The 18,117-nt window shown below is 35.1% G+C and overlaps 1 protein-coding gene and 1 long non-coding RNA gene across 2 annotated transcripts in view; one reads left to right on the forward strand and one right to left on the reverse strand.

Moving 5' to 3' along the window:
- Positions 1-18,117, reverse strand: part of cwo (transcription factor cwo) — a 228,321-nt gene that overhangs the window by 181,729 nt on the left and 28,475 nt on the right. The gene's annotated exons all lie outside the window — the stretch shown is intronic.
- Positions 1-18,117, forward strand: part of LOC146996669 (uncharacterized) — a 53,004-nt gene that overhangs the window by 1,267 nt on the left and 33,620 nt on the right. Inside the window, exon 2 of the long non-coding RNA XR_015041572.1 lies at positions 5,976-6,192. This is a non-coding gene — a long non-coding RNA (uncharacterized LOC146996669). The remainder of the gene's footprint in view (positions 1-5,975; positions 6,193-18,117) is intronic.

Raw genomic sequence — 18,117 nt, forward strand, 5'->3', positions numbered from 1 at the left:
CATAAGATCCAGTGCAACAGCAATATCGCAAAATAGTTTTAAAACGAGCATATCTTTAGAATTTCCGATACAGAGACTCACGCGCTGGAGATAAAAATGTTTTTTCTGCACAACGTTGCCATTGCTCGCTTTGAAATCCTTGAGTTTGTTAATCAAAAATTCGTCAAAGTTTTAAAAAATAGGAAATCGATCATAAAACAAATTTCAAATTTCAAATTGGGTCTTCCACATGCTCATATTCGTTGGAGGATTACGTTATTCAAAATTCGATGACTCTATGTACCGTTATTTTATGACAATGTGAGACATATACATACATTTACGCAGATTTTCATTATTTAATTTCTTCAAATATAATGCAGGACTCTAACATTTTATGGCAACAGTTTGAAAAGTGAACCGACATTTATCCGTCCGACGCAAAATGCCAAAACGAAACTAATAGTCCTTCGGGATTCAAATCCCTTTGGACTAAAAACAATGTTCTTCCAATTCTCTCAGATATCAACAACCAGTAAGTCTGAACTTTTTTTTGTGTGTGTTAAGCGCATTATTATATTTGATTTTACTTATATCTAATTTAATTTAACCTGAGATAAGCTCCACTCGCAAAGTAAATTACGCACGTGATCTATCCTCCACAGATTTTATATTTCAAAGATACGACTTCAGGAAAATATTCCGCCTTTCTCAATGATGGGATTAGTACAGATATACGGATGGGCGTTTTTTTATAAATAATCGAATAATATACGTTAGCGGTAAAGTTTGAAATGCCGGCATTCTATAGAAAACCTAGGCATTTCATAGAATACCTGGCATTTTTAGAAAAGGTATGAAACATGAGAATTATTATGTACTTTACCTAGGCATTGTATATAATACCTAGTCATACTGTAGAATCACACATTCTCTTTAGACTAAGTATGGAAAAAAAAGGCTGATTAAGACTATTACTTAAAAAAACGTTCATTCCTCAAAAATGCAAATGTTATTTTGAAAAAATAATGAAAGAGTTCCATTAAAAATTTTTATTCAAAATACATAAAGTAAAAGTTGTACAAAACAAAATTCGTGCCTTTTTTTTAAAAAAAGAAAACAAAATTTCCATGTAAAAAATACGAAATTAAACTATTTGTTGCACCATGGTAGGCTTGCACAATTTTGAATTAGCTACACACGTGAAGCATCCTTGACCACTTCCATTGGACTGAGCAACTGCAACTGACCAGAGAAGAATTTCGTGGTCAGGAATACAGTTCTAAGCAAGTTCTTAAACATAAAATGAACTGCGATTTCGTTTATTAGTTGTTTTAAAGTTCTTTCAGAGTCTCCTAGTAGATAAAAACTAGCCTTTGTCACACTCGTTACAACCGCCAATATACGGCACGAATTATTATTACATACTTTCCCTGAGCATTCTAAATAATACGGAAATGTTATTTCATACTCTGCCGTTTAATCATTTGGCATTGTATAGAACACCTAGGCAATGTGTGAAATGTTTAATCGTTTCCTAAATTGGCAGCAAGTTTTCGGCTTTCTATAAAATGCCTAGGTATTCTATAGAATGTCTGCATTTCTTGCTTTTTCCGGTAACATATACTTTAAAAAATGAATTTGCCTTCAAAAACGCTCACAGAACTTTATTTTCAAGCATTAATTCATTTCTTTTCTTGATTTTAAATAACATTTTTCAACAGAACGAACAGAAAAAATACGTATAAATTTTAATAAAACTCTGTAAACTTTTCTTTCCTTAAGTTATAATTGACAGCTACTTCACTTATTGTTTCATTTTTTACTTGCTTATACGAAGTAAAAAAGTAGTATTGTAATCGCGAAAAGTTTCAGGCAGCAAATTTCAACGAAAATATCCATTTTGACCGCTATCGAATGCAACTTAACGATGTTTATGCGTGATATCTGTAAGTAACGACAGAATAAAAGACCCGTTTCCTCTAAAAAAAATTATAAAACTACTTTAAAATGAATTCTGAAGAGAATTTTTCGTGGCGTCTGTACGAACGTATGTACGTACGTGCGAACGTACGTATCTCGCATAACTCAAAAACGAATAGCCTCAGAACGTTGAAATTTTGTATATAGGACTGCTATAACATGTAGATGTGCACCTCGTATTTTGCTTGCAATTGGCCGCACCAAACGTATATAAATATATCTATATATATATCCACTCTATTACCCGGCTCAGTGATCTCAGTTTCTTTACTCTTATATGTTTGCAAATTGTACATTTTTTGCTTTAAAAATGATTGAATTATGTTTTTCTTATCTTCCGGTTAAGGTTTTTACACCTTTCGTAATTCTGGAAGCAATATTTTTACAATTATCAACAATTTAAGAGCTGTTTAAGTGCGGTTAAGTTTTCAATAACATGGCGGACATATTTGTTTACATTTGAGACAGCAGAATTGTAGATTTGTTGCCAATCTAGAGAGACTAAGCTTCGCAACAACAAAGATAAGTTCATTTATTATTGCGAATTAAATAATGCTTAATGCTTTCTGGAATTTTTTCGAGGAAATAAGCGTTTCAGATTTACTTCGTAATTTTTAATATAGATATTTTCAGTTTTTATGTATTTTTGCCTTCTCGCGAAGTGAGAACTGAATTAATTGAATGAGAAATACTCAATCGTCTGTGAAAAACTGTTTCTTTTTTGTTTTGTTTGCTTAATTTCTTTTATACATCATTCTAGTTTTATTATAGTATTTGAATAGAACATGTGGCAACGATTAGATAATTCTATTCTTTAAATGATATAAATTTTGTACATTCTGAGTTATAATATGAACGAAATATAACACTGTTAAGTGAATCTAGCGTCAGAGTGTCGCTATGGTAAACACATACTAGAGTGAATTTTAAAGAATGCATTTATTCTATTGTGGTTTATGCGCTGTGGACGAAGTGGATTTAATTCAATCCAATAAGTTTAAATGAAATGCAAGAAAAAATGCGTATAATTTAATATTCCGTACAAGGAAGTCATGGGGTGCACACATCAGATTTTTTTATTCCGTGTAAAGAAGAAGAACGATTATTAATATATCTTTAATCTTAGGATTTTTTTTAGTTTGTTTGTTCAGACGCCATTATTAAGAGTAATACATTTATTAATTCAAACTCATTCTAAGTTTTTCTTCTTCAGGTTGAAAATTGTAGCAGATTGTTTAAAAGAAACAAGATTGGACAATAAAGGTTAAGGCAAAAAGGGGACAGGTGAGCGTAGGCAACGCAATGATGTAATTCTTAAAGCTTTAACGGACTGCAGAACAATAACGTCAACGAGTAATTTTTTTCCCAGAAGCTCCCTTGTCCTGAGCTATCAGGTTGTCCGGAAAATAATGCAGGTTTTTGCAATTGTTTACCTTTCCTGTACATTTTTAGCAACAAAAATATTTTGAATTACATTGGTTTATATATTATTTTGAAGCTCTCTTTTCGCTCTGTATTTCTATAATAATCATTTTGTTCCAAAATAATTTTCAAAAATATTTACTAGGTGTTTTTGTTTAGATGTCAAAACGGGATTTTCTGCAAATTTACTTTTATGAGTACAAGCTAGGCTACAGCGCAGCACAAACGGCTCGAAATGTCAACGAAGTATGGGACGAGAAAAGTGTTAATGAATCGACAGTTCAACGATAATACCAAAAGTTTCGTCGTGAAGAATTTGACCTGGAAGATCAAGAGCATCGTGGACGCTCTTCAGCTGTGGATGGCGATGATTTGAAGACTTTAGTTGAAACAAAACCGGGTAACGATTTCTGATCACTTGAATCGTATAGGAAAGTCAAAGAAGCTCGATAAGTGGGTGCCTCAGAATCGAGGGGGGGGGCGAAAATAAAGCTGCTCTTCTCCGCAACACAAATGACCTTTTTCTTGATCGAATTATTACCTGCGATGAAACGTGGATTCTCTCCAACCACTGGTGACTCTCAGCTCAGTGGTTGGACCGCGGTCAGACACCACAACACTTTTCAAAGCCAAATTTGCACCAAAAGAATATTATGGTGACTGTTTGGTGGTCTGAGGCCAATCTCATCCACTACAGCTTCCTAAATCTGGGCGAAACGATTACGGCAGATAAGTACTGTCAGCAAATCAACGAAATGCACCAAAAATGGCAACGCATGTGCTCTGCATCGGTCAACAGAAAGCGCCAAGTTCTTCTCCATGACGATGCTCGGCCGCACGTTGTGCAATTGACCCTACAGAAATTGGACGAATTGGGATGTTCCAACTAAAATTCCCTAAAGGGATAAACTGATGTCCGCTTTTCCCGCGGCGGGGGGTGGGGTGGGAAATACAGTTAGAACAGAACAAATCAATGATATGGTAAGATGTATAGATCCGGCACTGTGCCGCGTATGATATTTCATATTTGTTTCAAACATGTTTGCGTTATTGTTTTTCAATAAATAATCAAAGGACAACTACTGTGAATTAAATGGCTCAACACTTCAAAACGAAGATATCACACGGATACGAGACTTTCCCTCTTCTCCCATATTTGCCTGACTTCTCGCCGACCGATTACCACTTTTTTAAACATCTGGATAGCATTCTGCAGAAGAAATGCTTCCGAAACCAAGACGAGATCAAAAACGCCTTTGGCAACTTTATCGCGTCCGGAACTTCAGAATTTTATTCTTACCGGAATAAATAAACTTATATCTCATTGTCAAAAACGCACTGATTCGACTGCTGCTTATTTTGATTAATAAAATTGTTTTCGAGTTATGATACTTTAAAGATATAGGTTAAAAACCTGCATTATTTTCCGGACAACCTAATAGTTAGAACAGATTTTCAATCGCAACAATCCATAACTTGATGCTACTGCCAACGTTGCTGAACAATCAGAAAACAATCATTACATAGGTTCAGATAAGGGAATGCAGTACAGTTTCTTGTTGTTATTGTCTCGTCTGAGGAGTCAGTGCAAAGGATCAAATAAGACCGAAAAATCCAGAACTGCCGAGAAACATCAATAATCTTCGAAGAATAGAGGAGTTGATGCAAGGGAGCTATATCTATACTGAAAAGCTTGGTGAAAGTAGCAGGACAGTCGAAAAGATGGTCTGGAGAAAGTTGGGTATCAGTACAGTGAGGACAGCTATTATAATTTCGCTGGCCATCAAGGGATATCCTCATTCCTTTGAAGTGTTTTGTCCTCAGTCTGGCCTTGGTAATGGAAATGACACGGTTAGAATTTAGGGCAGGAATGGAATCCTTCTTGATTGATTGGGAGGTAAGTCTTCGGCTGGCTATTGCGTCATTTCCGTAAATATCAACATGCGCAGTAGAATTTCACAAACGAAAATGAAATCGAGAAGTAAAATCGCTGAGCACTGATATAGTTCAACCGCCTCATCCGCGACCATGAGCGCAAACACGCATGCGTCATTATTTTCAAAATAGGGTGGAAGGATGGGGACTTCCCTCCAGCATAGCTCTTTCCGGAGAAGAGAAGACCTTTCACGTCGCACCAAGTAATACCGCCCGTTTTGGACGAGTCTGTGTGTTTTGGCAGAACGCCAACCAGGGTTGCGCTTGAGACGGTCGAACTATAGTTCGATCCGGCTTCACATCCCGGCGAACGGAGGGGCTGCATAGGATTTTTCATATTTTCTACATATCTAACGGGAATTCGGACCAGTTTTCCTTAAAACGACCTCCACGAAAGCACCTCTCTCTTACCCGATGTATTATCTCTCAGATACCCGTCGTGTGATTTTCCGTATTCAGATAATCTAACCTAATTTAATCTACGCAGGTTTTTTTATTGTCATTTTTTGCCTATACGCAGTTTGGGTTCCAGTTAATGAATTAAAAATTATCAACAAACAAAATGCTTAGAAAACATCATTGAAAGGAATAAGGAAACGACTTGCATCATTAAAATTTTTGACACACGTTTTTTGATTTGAGATTTATTTCTACAGAGTGAAAATCGATATAATTCAAGAACGCCGCACCTTATTTAGAAGTTAGTCATTTAGCAAGTGACCTTCTCCATCGAAGCCGCATGCTGAGAGATATTAAAAGAGGAATACAGAAATATGCGGAACAGAAAGAAAAGAAGGAATGAATTAACAGCTTATTTGCAATGCTGATTGCAACCTTTGATTTCAAGATGAAGTTAAGGAAACAAACATACAAGTAAGTAGATGAAATATTTATTTATTAAGCATGCCAAAAACCTAAAAGCAAACGAATAGGAGCAACAAATCATCTGCAATATAAATATTATATTATTGCATCTACAATATATATATTATATTATTGTATATTCCGGGCCTTATATGTTTCAAAAGCTCATGAATTCTCGGAATGGTACATGAGCTAAGGCTTGGTTCTGAAATCTCTGTTTCCGTAATTATGCAACAAGAAGGTGAGACAGTCTTTCAGGGGCTTCTGATCAGGTATTGCCCTTTCTTTTATTGTGAAGTAGATACTCTGTGAGGTTTTTATGATGATTAAGCAGTTGTTAATGATTTTGGTCTTTAATTTGTTCTTTCCATATTCCTCACTAGAATGCAAATTAAGTTTTAGAGTATATAAGCTGAGAGCTTCTAATGTCAGGCACAGAGAGTTTCTAGCACTCGCTCCTAGTTGTTAGATTTTGACAGCTCTATCTAAATATAATTATCTTGGCTTTTGTATTCTCTCGCAGACAACTGCTTTAAACTTATGCGCCGGTTAATTTAGCTGAGCTAAAAAAAAAAAAAAAAGACAATTCTATATCTCCCGTTCTACTGGGCCGATTGACAAAATTCAACTTGCATTTTTCATGTCTCGAAACCGCGACTTAGGATATGTATTACATTTATATATAGCACTGTTCTAACATCAAACTTAAAATAAATTTGTTATGCAAAATAAGGAAAACCCTACAATATAACAGAGCCGGCCTGCTAAGCTCAGTTTTTTATTATAAGAATAAAATATTATTACTAAATTATTTTGATAAATTGTGTATTTTTTTAAAAAGTGACTAAATTATGTTTTTTTATGTTCCGGTTAATGTTTTTATGCCATTAGTTAATCTGCATGCAATAGTTGTAGAATTATTAGCAATTTAAAAGTTTAAGGGGAGCTGTTAAGCCTAACGGGGCTGCCATTTTTCTACATTTGAGTAACAGAGTAGTAATTTAAGTCAATTGCTGCACCAACTTCAATGTCTTTGCCCAGTGGGACCAAAAATAAACTTTCAGCCTTGTGCACCAAAAAACCGGTCTTTCTGCCCGCTGTCCAAATTGCTTGTTTTTACGTAGAAACCCTAATTTTAATTGTAAAAATTGCTTTTTAGCTTTTTTGGTGTTTTATATATATATTATTGTATTTTACAATTTTTAATGGAGATGTTTTGAGCTTTTATGTATTTTTGCCTCGCCGAGAAGTGCTAACTGAATTAGTCGAATGAGAAATATATCTCTAATCAAATTCGAGGAAATAAATTTGAAGGAAATGCAGCAAAAAAATGTGTATTATTTAATAGGCCGTACAATGAAGTCATGTGGTGTTTACATCAAATATGTTTTCTTCAGTGTAGGTATTCAGAGCATCTTGTACTTCCATTTCACCTGCAAACTTCAAAATTATGCTTTATGTAACTTAATAATTCTCTGTTTATTTTATTTAATACAAAAACATTCCACAGCAAAGAACATGTGCAACTCAAACGTGTACAGCTGAGTATCATTACAGAAACCCGTGCCATGTAGTTGAAACATGAAACGCAGTTTTTTTTTTCATGCGATATGTTTGCACTAGTGCGCAAAAGAAGCGACTGAAAACAGCTGGAATCATGCATTGAATAAATACGAAATAACTGATGATTCATTTAAGAAAGTATTCCATGCTGTATGCAATATTTATAAAAGTGTCAAAGGTGACGATAAACGCACTAACCTCTAATTATCCGAATCCTTTCTTTTCTTTCTAACTCAAGTAAAATTATATTTATTATTAACCTTTTTTTCATTGATTTAAATTAGGGGTCTTCAACCAGTGGCCCGCTGAAGGCATGTTAGTGCTCCCCCCCCACACATTTCAATTTGAAGAAAAACTGAAGAATTTTAAAAAAGTTTGTTTTTAAGAAAAATTTCCTTGTCAGCTTTTTGTCGTAAAAAAATTCGTTTTGTCTTATTTTTGATATTTAAAACATTTCATTGGCATGTCTGATTTTATTTGAGATAAAATTTCCTTAAAATGACGAGTTTTTCAAAAATTTCACTTTATCTTATGTAATTTTAAAAAATAAAATTTTGACTACGCATAAAATCTCAATTTCGTAAAAAGGGTAGGTTCTTATCTCTGTTGTAAACGTGGTTAATTTCATTCGCCTTAAAATGACGAGTGTTTCAAAATTTTCACTTTATCTTATGTAATTTTAAAAAATAAAATTTTGACTACGCATAAAATCTCAATTTCGTAAAAAGGGTAGGTTCTTATCTCTGTTGTAAACGTGGTTAATTTCATTCGCCTTAAAATGATGAGTGTTTCAAAATTTTCACTTTATCTTATAATTTTAAAAAATAAAATTTTGACTACGCATAAAATCTCAATTTCGTAAAATGGGTAGGTTCTTATCTCTGTTGTAAACGTGGTTAATTTCATTCGCCTTAAAATGACCGAGTTTTTCAAAATTTTCACTTTATCTTATGCAATTTTAAAAAATAAAATTTTGACTACGCATAAAATCTCAATTTCGTAAAAAGGGTAGGTTCTTATCTCTGTTGTAAACGTGGTTAATTTCATTCGCCTTAAAATGACGAGTGTTTCAAAATTTTCACTTTATCTTATGTAATTTTAAAAAATAAAATTTTGACTACGCATAAAATCTCAATTTCGTAAAATGGGTAGGTTCTTATCTCTGTTGTAAACGTGGTTAATTTCATTCGCCTTAAAATGACCGAGTTTTTCAAAATTTTCACTTTATCTTATGTAATTTTAAAAAATAAAATTTTAACTACACATAAAATCCCAATTTCATAAAAAAGGTAGGTTCTTATCTCTGTTGTAAACGTGGTTAATTTCATTCGCCTTAAAATGACGAATTTTTCAAAATTTTCACTTTATCTTACGTAATTTTAAAAAATAAAATTTTGACTACGCATAAAACCTCAATTTCGTAAAAAGGGTAGGTTCTTATCTCTGTTGTAAACGTGGTTAATTTCATTCGCCTTAAAATGACGAATTTTTCAAAATTTTCACTTTATCTTACGTAATTTTAAAAAATAAAATTTTGACTACGCATAAAATCTCAATTTCGTAAAAAGGGTAGGTTCTTATCTCTGTTGTAAACGTGGTTAATTTCATTCGCCTTAAAATGACGAATTTTTCAAAATTTTCACTTTATCTTACGTAATTTTAAAAAATAAAATTTTGACTACGCATAAAATCTCAATTTCGTAAAAAGGGTAGGTTCTTATCTCTGTTGTAAAAGTGGTTAATTCATTCGTCTAAACTTAAACACAGGCAATTTCAACAGTTCTTGAGTGATCTGGAAGCTGAACGTGGTGACGTTGTCTATAACGCGGAAGTACGTTGGTTGAGCCGTGGAAAGATGCTTCAGCGCCTGTTTTCTTTGAAGAGCGAAGTTCGACAATTCATGGAAGCTAAAGAGAAATCTATTCACCAGTTCAGTGATGAGAAATGGGAGACTTTGCATTTCTTGTCGATATAACAGGTCATCTCAGTGATTTGAACTGCCGCTTACTAGGAAAAGATCTACTTGTTCACAATCTTTATTACTTTGTGAAAGCATTTGAGACTAAGTCAATCCTGTGGGAAAGTCAATTGCTAAATAAGAATTCCATCCATTTTCCAAAATTGATGGTGTGAAGAACTCTACAATATGGAACTCGAATAATTATGTACAAATCAATTTGAAAGAGAAATTCAAAAACAGATTTGTTTCGATTTTCGTGAAAATGAAATGCTCATGAGAATGTCGCCATTTTCAGTAGACGTTGGAAGTGTTCCGCCCGAATTTCAATAAGAATATATAGATTCACAGTGTGACTCTGCAGTAATGTGCAAGTTTCTTGAAAATCCGACATTAATTGAGTTTTATTCAAAGTACGTGACCGAAGACAAGTATCCAGGAATTCGTAAATATGCCACTCTTCATGTTTTCTAACTTTATGTACTAACGTTGTTTACTAAAACGTTGCTGACATATGTACCTACATATGTCAGCAACGTTTTAGTAAAATGAAAATCCTAAAATCAAAACCAAGAACACGGCTGATGTCTGCCAGTCATTTGGAGGAAACTTAACGAATTGCAACAACATAGATTAAACCGGATATTAATGAAGTTTTAATCAAGCAAAAACAATATCAAATTTCACATTAAAACTAAAGTAACTACCATCTCTCGCTAGTAATGTAAGTTTTTTTTTTTTTTATTATTGTAAATGCATTTCGTAACATCGTTCTGTAAAATCATCTTTATACTTTTTTCCATAGTTCAAAATGGTGCAAAAGATTTTAATTCGATTTCCATTTGACTTTTTGGAACCGATGTATATTATATATACAAATGTGTAACACTGTCTCTTCGCTTAGAATTAATTGTAGTCTTGCAAAACAAACTTCCCTTTCTTATATAAATTTTCTGACTACACTATTTTTTAACAGACATGGGGCCTGCGGATCATTGCAAATTTATTAATGTGGCTCTCGCGCAAGAAAGGTTGAAGACCCCTAATTTAAATGATGTCAAAATTAATATAACACACTCAAATATACATATTATAGGGTAGTATAACAAATATTTAGGTTAATGGACTTCACACTTTATCTATCCGGGAACTCCTAAAGCTATAATTTTTTGCGAAACTTCTAAAACTATTTTTTTCGTTGGAACCCTTACCATCTTCAGGAAATAAATATTAAAATAGCGTTGAAAATATACCAAAGCTGCAAGTATTTACACGAAAAATGAAAATGAAATAATTTTTTCACTAAAATTTTGCTCGTAAAAACGAACCTCCTTCGTATTATTTAATGTAAGGGTTGTCAAAAAGGGGGGTGTTGGTGTATTTAATTATGGCAAAGCACACTAGGGCTATCTGCCTAAGGGGAGGGATGCCTTCGTGGAGGACTTTCTAAGGGAAACTGGCTCGTATACACGTTACATATGGGGAAAACCACGAAAACGCTCATGCAGCCAGCCCGTTCGCGGGATCAACAAGGGGGGATTTTCATAGTTTCAAGGGGAAGAAATGCAGTTAGCCTGTTATTTACCTGTTAAGTATTTAGTTTTAATTTAAGATTATAAAAAACTTTTTTTATACCAGTTTTGGCATTCATCAACATTTTCTACACTTCTTTGTTTTATTTATACAACTCATTAATAATAATTTTAATTTAAATAAGCATATATACAGTGGATGGACAAAAATATGGAAACACCTCGTGAAATGCATGTTTGAAAAGAAAGATTGATTTTAATGAAATATGTAGGTGGCGCTGGCGTTTTTGACTACTGACGCCACCTATACAACTTCGTAAATGTGCTAAACAGTTAGTTGTTGTCGGAGTACTGTTATGTGAGGTTGTCATTGCATTATGTCAGAGTTAACAGACTTCGAACATGGGCAAATTGTTGAAGCACGTATGGTAGGTGCTTCCGTAAGCAAGGTAGCCGAGGTGTTTAGTGTTTCAAGAGGTACTGTATCGAAGATTTATTCCGCATATTTGAAAAGCGGAAAAACATCATCTGCTAAATCACAGTGCGGACGAAAGTGTGTCCTGAGTGATCATGACAGACGATCATTAAGGGTAATTGTGACGAAAAATAAGAAGACCACGGCTGCAAAAGTTACTGCTGAAATGAATGTTGTGTTACCGAACCCTTTGAGTACCAAAACAATTAGAAGGGAGCTTCATAAACAGGGAATTGCTGGCCGTGCTGCAATTGAGAAGCCACTCATCAGTGATGCTAATGCCCGTAACAGGAAAAGGTGGTGTTTAAGTCATAAAGCCTGGACTATAGAGCAGTGGAAGCGAGTAATATGGTCTGACGAGTCTTCTTTCACATAGTTTCCCACTTCTGGCCGAGTTTACGTCTGGAGAACGCCATCTCAAGCCTATAATACAGACTGCTTGTTGCCAAGAGTGAAACATGGCGGGGGTTCTGTTATGGTTTGGGCAGCCATATCGTGGTTCTCTGCTAGCCCCATGATAACTGTGTCAGGGCACATGACTGCCATGACTTATGTGAACATTGTGGCCGATCAAGTTCATCCCATGGTACAAACTTTGTTCCCCGATGGTGATGGTGTCTTCCAAGACGACAAAGCCCCTGTTCACACAGCTCATATTGTCCAGGACTGGTTTCCTGAGCACGAGGATGAGTTGTCCCATCTCCCCTGGCCACCACAGTCACCAGACCTGAATATTATCGAACCTTTGTGGTCTACATTGGAACGGAAAGTGCGTTCTCGTTATCCACCGCCAACATCGTTATCTGAACTTGCCACCGTTTTGCAGGAAGAATGGTATAATATTCCCTTTGCAAACATACAGGAACTGTATTTATCCATTCCGAGAAGAGTGCGAGCTGTTTTGGATGCTAACGGGTTTCCTACACCATATTAAGCAAAGAAACATGTTTTTTTAAAGGTGTTTCCATATTTTTGTCCAACCCCTGTATATATTTCGAAATTGGGAAAGGAGGGAAGGAGAACTGCCTAGCAGTGCTGAAAGGGGTGTATGGGCAAAAAAGGCTGAGAACCACTCTTTAAAGTAACGAGCTAGCAAAAGACACGAATAAATTATATTATTAGTTAAATATATGGATGTGTTAATTTTGCAGTCGGTACAGTACTGAAATTATTTCAAATTTTGATTTTGACCGTCGCAATCCCAGAATTTCATAGAATGCTTCTGATTTGGATGAATGTGTACGATATGTAGCTTGGTTTGCAAAGTTCGTAAATATTAACGTAAAACAACTACATACTGTTTATATATAAGAGTTCTGTATTTTTTCCACTGCGTGAGCTATTGCTTAATCGTAATATATGCTCATTTTTCAAAAACAGACCAAACAAATACGATGATATGCCAAGTTCCTTTCCGCACAAAGATTTTTCTTCCATAACATGCAAAATTGTCTCATATAAAAAAAGTGTTTCTTTGGTGCTGTAAAAGTAAAAACAGAGTCATACGTTTAGTTTCAGAATTTTATAAAGTTTGACTTGTATTGGTAACATAAACTAAGTCCAAACTCCTAACAGACTTACAGCGAATTATCGCTTCGTCTGGGAAGAACGAAGCTTAAGTAGTTTTAATAAACCTCGCTATTAAGTCAGAACTGGAACATAAATGCACGACTCGTGCTTACAAATCAGTCAACCACTTGTGGCGGTGTAAATAAAAAATAATAACCCCAGCATTTTCTGAGCGGTTAAAATCTGCTGAACACTGGTAGCACGTCTTGGCTTCGAACCCATGCAAAGATTCAATTACGCAATAGTAAAACCAAGAAAACCAACTATTCAGCCAAACCACTTGCATGACGAACTCCTAGTGTTCAGCCGTTTTTAACCGCTCAGCCATTGCTGGGGTTGGATTTAACAACTCCTCCATTTCAAATATATTTCCCATGTACAGTCTCGCGCGCTGGAGATAAAAATGTTTTTTTCCCTCGTACAGTGCTGCCAATGCTCCTTTTGAAATCGTTGAGTTTCTTTATCAAAAGCTCATAAATGCTGTACAAAATATGAAATAGATGATAAAACAAATCCCAAATTTGTGCTTCCAGATACCCACATTCGACTGGAGACGTAAGTGATTCAAAATTGTATGGCTCTAGGTACCGCTGTTTTTTCACAGTGCGAGAAACATATATACATTCATGCAAATTCTTCATTATTTAACCCCTTAGGTACGGATTTATTTGAGAAAAATTTGCATGTGGAACGGATATAATTTTTGGTTGCGATTCATCAATAGCTACTTCACTTTAGGAGTATAAATGTAACAAAATTTAGTATTTAGGTAATCCACTATATTTCTAATCTTTCTTATTCTGTCATCTTTATTTTCCTCTTCATTATCCGTAAAATGTAGAAAGCTTGAAATATCAAAAGCCTATCGCGTGCCATAGTGCTGGCAAAAATTGGAGTACTTATTGCATATCTTTTTGACCAATACATATGCATTTTTGGCTTCTCCATGTGCGACATCAAGATGCATAATGCAATATAAGCTTTCATTTCATCAGAACTTACAGGAAACCACTTTTTTTTTTTTTTAATTTTTTTTTTACACAACCGTCTTTTTCTATCCCTTGTCTGGCATATCTATTCGTCTCTTCTACTATAGTGTCCCAAAAATCTTCATTCAAGACTTTTTTCAAAACATCTAAAAGGCGTAGGATTACTACCCAGTCTACGCAGGCTCAACGGATTAATTCCAGATATTTCAGAAAAACCTTTTATATCGGCTACATTTTCTTCTTCTTCCCAAATCCATTCCTCTGATACTGATTCACGTGAAGATTCACTATCACTGCTCGATAGACGTCTTGTGCGTCTTCGAAACCTTCATATTATATTACAATTGTCATCATTTTCTAGTTCAATACCGTCTTCATCACCTTCGCTTTGTATTTCATTGTAATTGTCAATTTCAGGATCACTAAACAATTCTCCTTTAGATTTCTCAAAGTCGCTTTCGCTATCACTATCATAAAATATATTCCTTGTTTTTGACATAATGGGGGGCAGTGTATCGCAAATAATGTTCACCAAAATACTGTAATTGCCTCTTCTATTATGACTGATACAAGCTACAATGAAATGAACAGAATTGTGCCTAACCTCAAATAACGTTTTAGACATGTCATCCGCTCCTAGGGAAAACAAGTGAATGCCGTCTCTCAGACGTTAAATGTACCCAAGAGTTTAATTTTTGGTTTGACGTCTTAAACACGTCAACCGCTCCTAGGAGATAAAAAGTGAATGTCGTGTCTCAGACGTCAAATGTACCCAAAGGATTAATTTCTTTGAATATAATGTAGGGCTCTAATATTGGGTGGCACCAATTTGAAAAGTGAATAGACATTTATAGTGAACCGATGAAAAATGCCAGAAAGAAATCAGTAGCCCTTCTGGGCAAAATTACCCCTTTGGGCTAATAATTATGATCTCCAATCTACTGCACTCTTTAAATTCATATGATGGTCTCCAAGTTTCAACAGGGCCGGATTAAGACTTTCAGAGGCCCTAAGCACTTAAAAGATTTGGTGTCTTGCACGTATGTTTAAGCCACTTTTTTTCTTCATTCCTTCTCTCTATCCGTTTTTGTTTATGTGCACCATATATTCCTTGGTAAAGTCAGCAAATGGAATTTTTGATGCCCTCTTTTCTTGAGATCGTAAGCACATGCTTATACTGCTTCACGATTAATCCAGCATCAAACATTTATTTTATTATTATTCCACATTTTTCCGCTATTTTTCTAAACATTTATTTAAAGGAAAGCGTGAATGTATTACTTAAGACAAAAAAAAGGGGGGGACTGTTTTCTTTCGTATTTTTAAAAGTATTGTTGCGTTTTTCTCTGCTGACACCAGTTGTGACGTTATTTTCTTCCTTCACGTTCGTATGGGGTTTGTATGTATTTGGAGTGAATAATGAGGACACTACTTGATGAAGCATCGAAACACACTTTATTAACCACTACTGTCAGGATAGCTCCAAAACACGTTTTACAGTCGTCGATGAACAACTATAAACACGCTGGCACGATCAGCGACACAGCCTTCAGGTTATCAGGCTATCACGGTGAAGACAGCTTCACTGCAAAGCACCAGAGTACAGCTCCCGACTCTCCACGTACTCTCTAGACTCTCCACGCGATGCACTCGACGATACATAAGAGTATAGCTCTCGACTCAGCACAGCCTAAGACAAAACTCGACGATGACTCTCTCTATGCACTCGACGACCAACTCGGCGTTAGACTTCGAAACACTCACTCAATGACTATCAGCTCGGTAGACAAGGCGCACACACTCGCCGACTGCGGACCAGCAGGGTTTATATAGCTTTCGGCTTGTGTTCGGGAACATTCTGGGCTAAACTGGTAAGAATTCGTTCCGAAAGGTTCTCCTACATAGTCCATGGTATATCGCCAATTTTGTCGCCTAATGGACGATTTCTCGCCAAATATGGAAACCCTGCCATCTTTTGCCATTTTATGGCAACCCTGAAACTGCTTTGCGGGGAAACCATCTTACCGCGTCTGTACATTTCGTAACAGTATAAATGCAAGAGAAGCTGTCCGATATGAATGTTTATTTGATAATAAGTTTTGCAGAATTTCCTTCTTTTCCGTGCAAATGCAAAACTGCAAAATTTAAGCCAACAATCAGTTTATGTAAAACAGTAACTTGATGAAAGTCATAGACAGTACAATTGCAATTATCCGAACTCCGACTATCCGAATCGCTTTCAGAATTTTTTTAGAATCAACTGAAGAAGAGAAGGAAAAAAAAGGAAAAACAAGCTCAAGAAAAGGAAAGGGAAGAAACAGGAGAAGATGAGGATGACGTGTCACGTGATGGATTAAGAAACTTTCTTTTGAAAATTCCTAAATGTTCAGGAGTTAGTGCTGAGGATACAGCAGAATGGATGGCGTGTGGTTTGTCAGAGCCCTGGTTTCAAATCCTAAATGATGATGAACTTGTTCAAAGTTTGTGAGAAGAAAGAGTCTAGGAAGAAGATGACCTTAATGTTTAAGTTAAAGGGGACACGGGGCCATCATCCAATGAACCGTTTGCCGGCTTTGAAATTGCATTGAAGTGGATGGAGCGTCAGTCCGAGTGTGCCCACATGCGACTTCTCATTGTCAAGAACATGTCCGACTTGGCTGCCCGAAAACGGATGAAGTAATGAAGTAAAACAGCTTACACTTTGACCGAGATGTTCAACAAGCAATGACTTTCAGCACTTGTGAGTACTGTACAATAAGCTTAATAACATGTACGTAGAAGTGTTGCCTTTTCATTTTAAAAAAATAAAACCTTTTTTTCTCCCATTTTCAACATATAGTACACACAGTAATTAATTGTGTACGTAGACACACAAAAAAAAAAAAAAAAAAAAAAAAAAAATCCATTATCCGAATTTTTGATTATCCGAATGGGGTGCGCTCCCAATTGATTCCAGATAATTGGAATTCTACTGTAGGGGTCTTCTTTCTCTTACAAGATCGAAAGAAAATACGCTATTGACATCTATATCGCCTATATGTTTATTAAACTGTATCCTGTATAATGTTCGATGCAGAAACCGCAAGCTAATTTTCAGAAACTAAAAAAATATAATATGGTCCGGTGTATTAAAATTCAAAACATTTTTATAAAAAAAGGGAGGCGAGGCTTTAAATAAAACTAAAAACAGAGAGAGTGAGATTGCCTCAAGGCCGCGGAGGAATAATTCGTGATTTCGAAATATCCTAATCACGTTAGCGCCATCTATTAGAGATAAAAGAAACTAAACCTTGTGGTAAAAGTAAGTTTACGGAGATGACTTTTTAGGAATAATTCGACTATCACATTCGTATAAAATTAATACTGTAAATGAAATCGATGTATTTAATTTTAGAAAAAAAAAGGTTCAGAAGACGAATTCAACTTTTTTTTTTTCAATTTGCATGTTTTTAACACTTAAATATTTACTAAAACAGAGGGAAACTAAACGTCAAAGGAAACATCAGCCACGAATCTTGAATATGTTCATATGCATTGACGGACGTCTGTGTGGTGGTACTTCAGCACCACATTACGGTTTAACATAATTTGAAATTAACGTATAATAATTCACGTATAATTATTGTTTATACAAGAATAATCGTTTGATTTATCACACAATAGGTCAACAAACAACGAAATTGTTCATATTCTTTGCGAAATTCTTCGAAATATGTATATGTAGTCATGCACAAATTCATGAAATTGAAGTGAATTTGAAATATCACTCAAGCCTACCATGTTGCAACAAATAGGTTAATTTTTTTTTTTTTTTTTTTTTTTTTTTTTTTAATATGAAAATTGGTTTTC

The sequence above is a fragment of the Stegodyphus dumicola genome, chromosome 6 (assembly GCF_044657685.1).
Source record: "Stegodyphus dumicola isolate Sdum_Otavi_A_Nest chromosome 6, ASM4465768v1".
Taxonomy (NCBI): Eukaryota; Metazoa; Arthropoda; class Arachnida; order Araneae; family Eresidae; genus Stegodyphus; species Stegodyphus dumicola.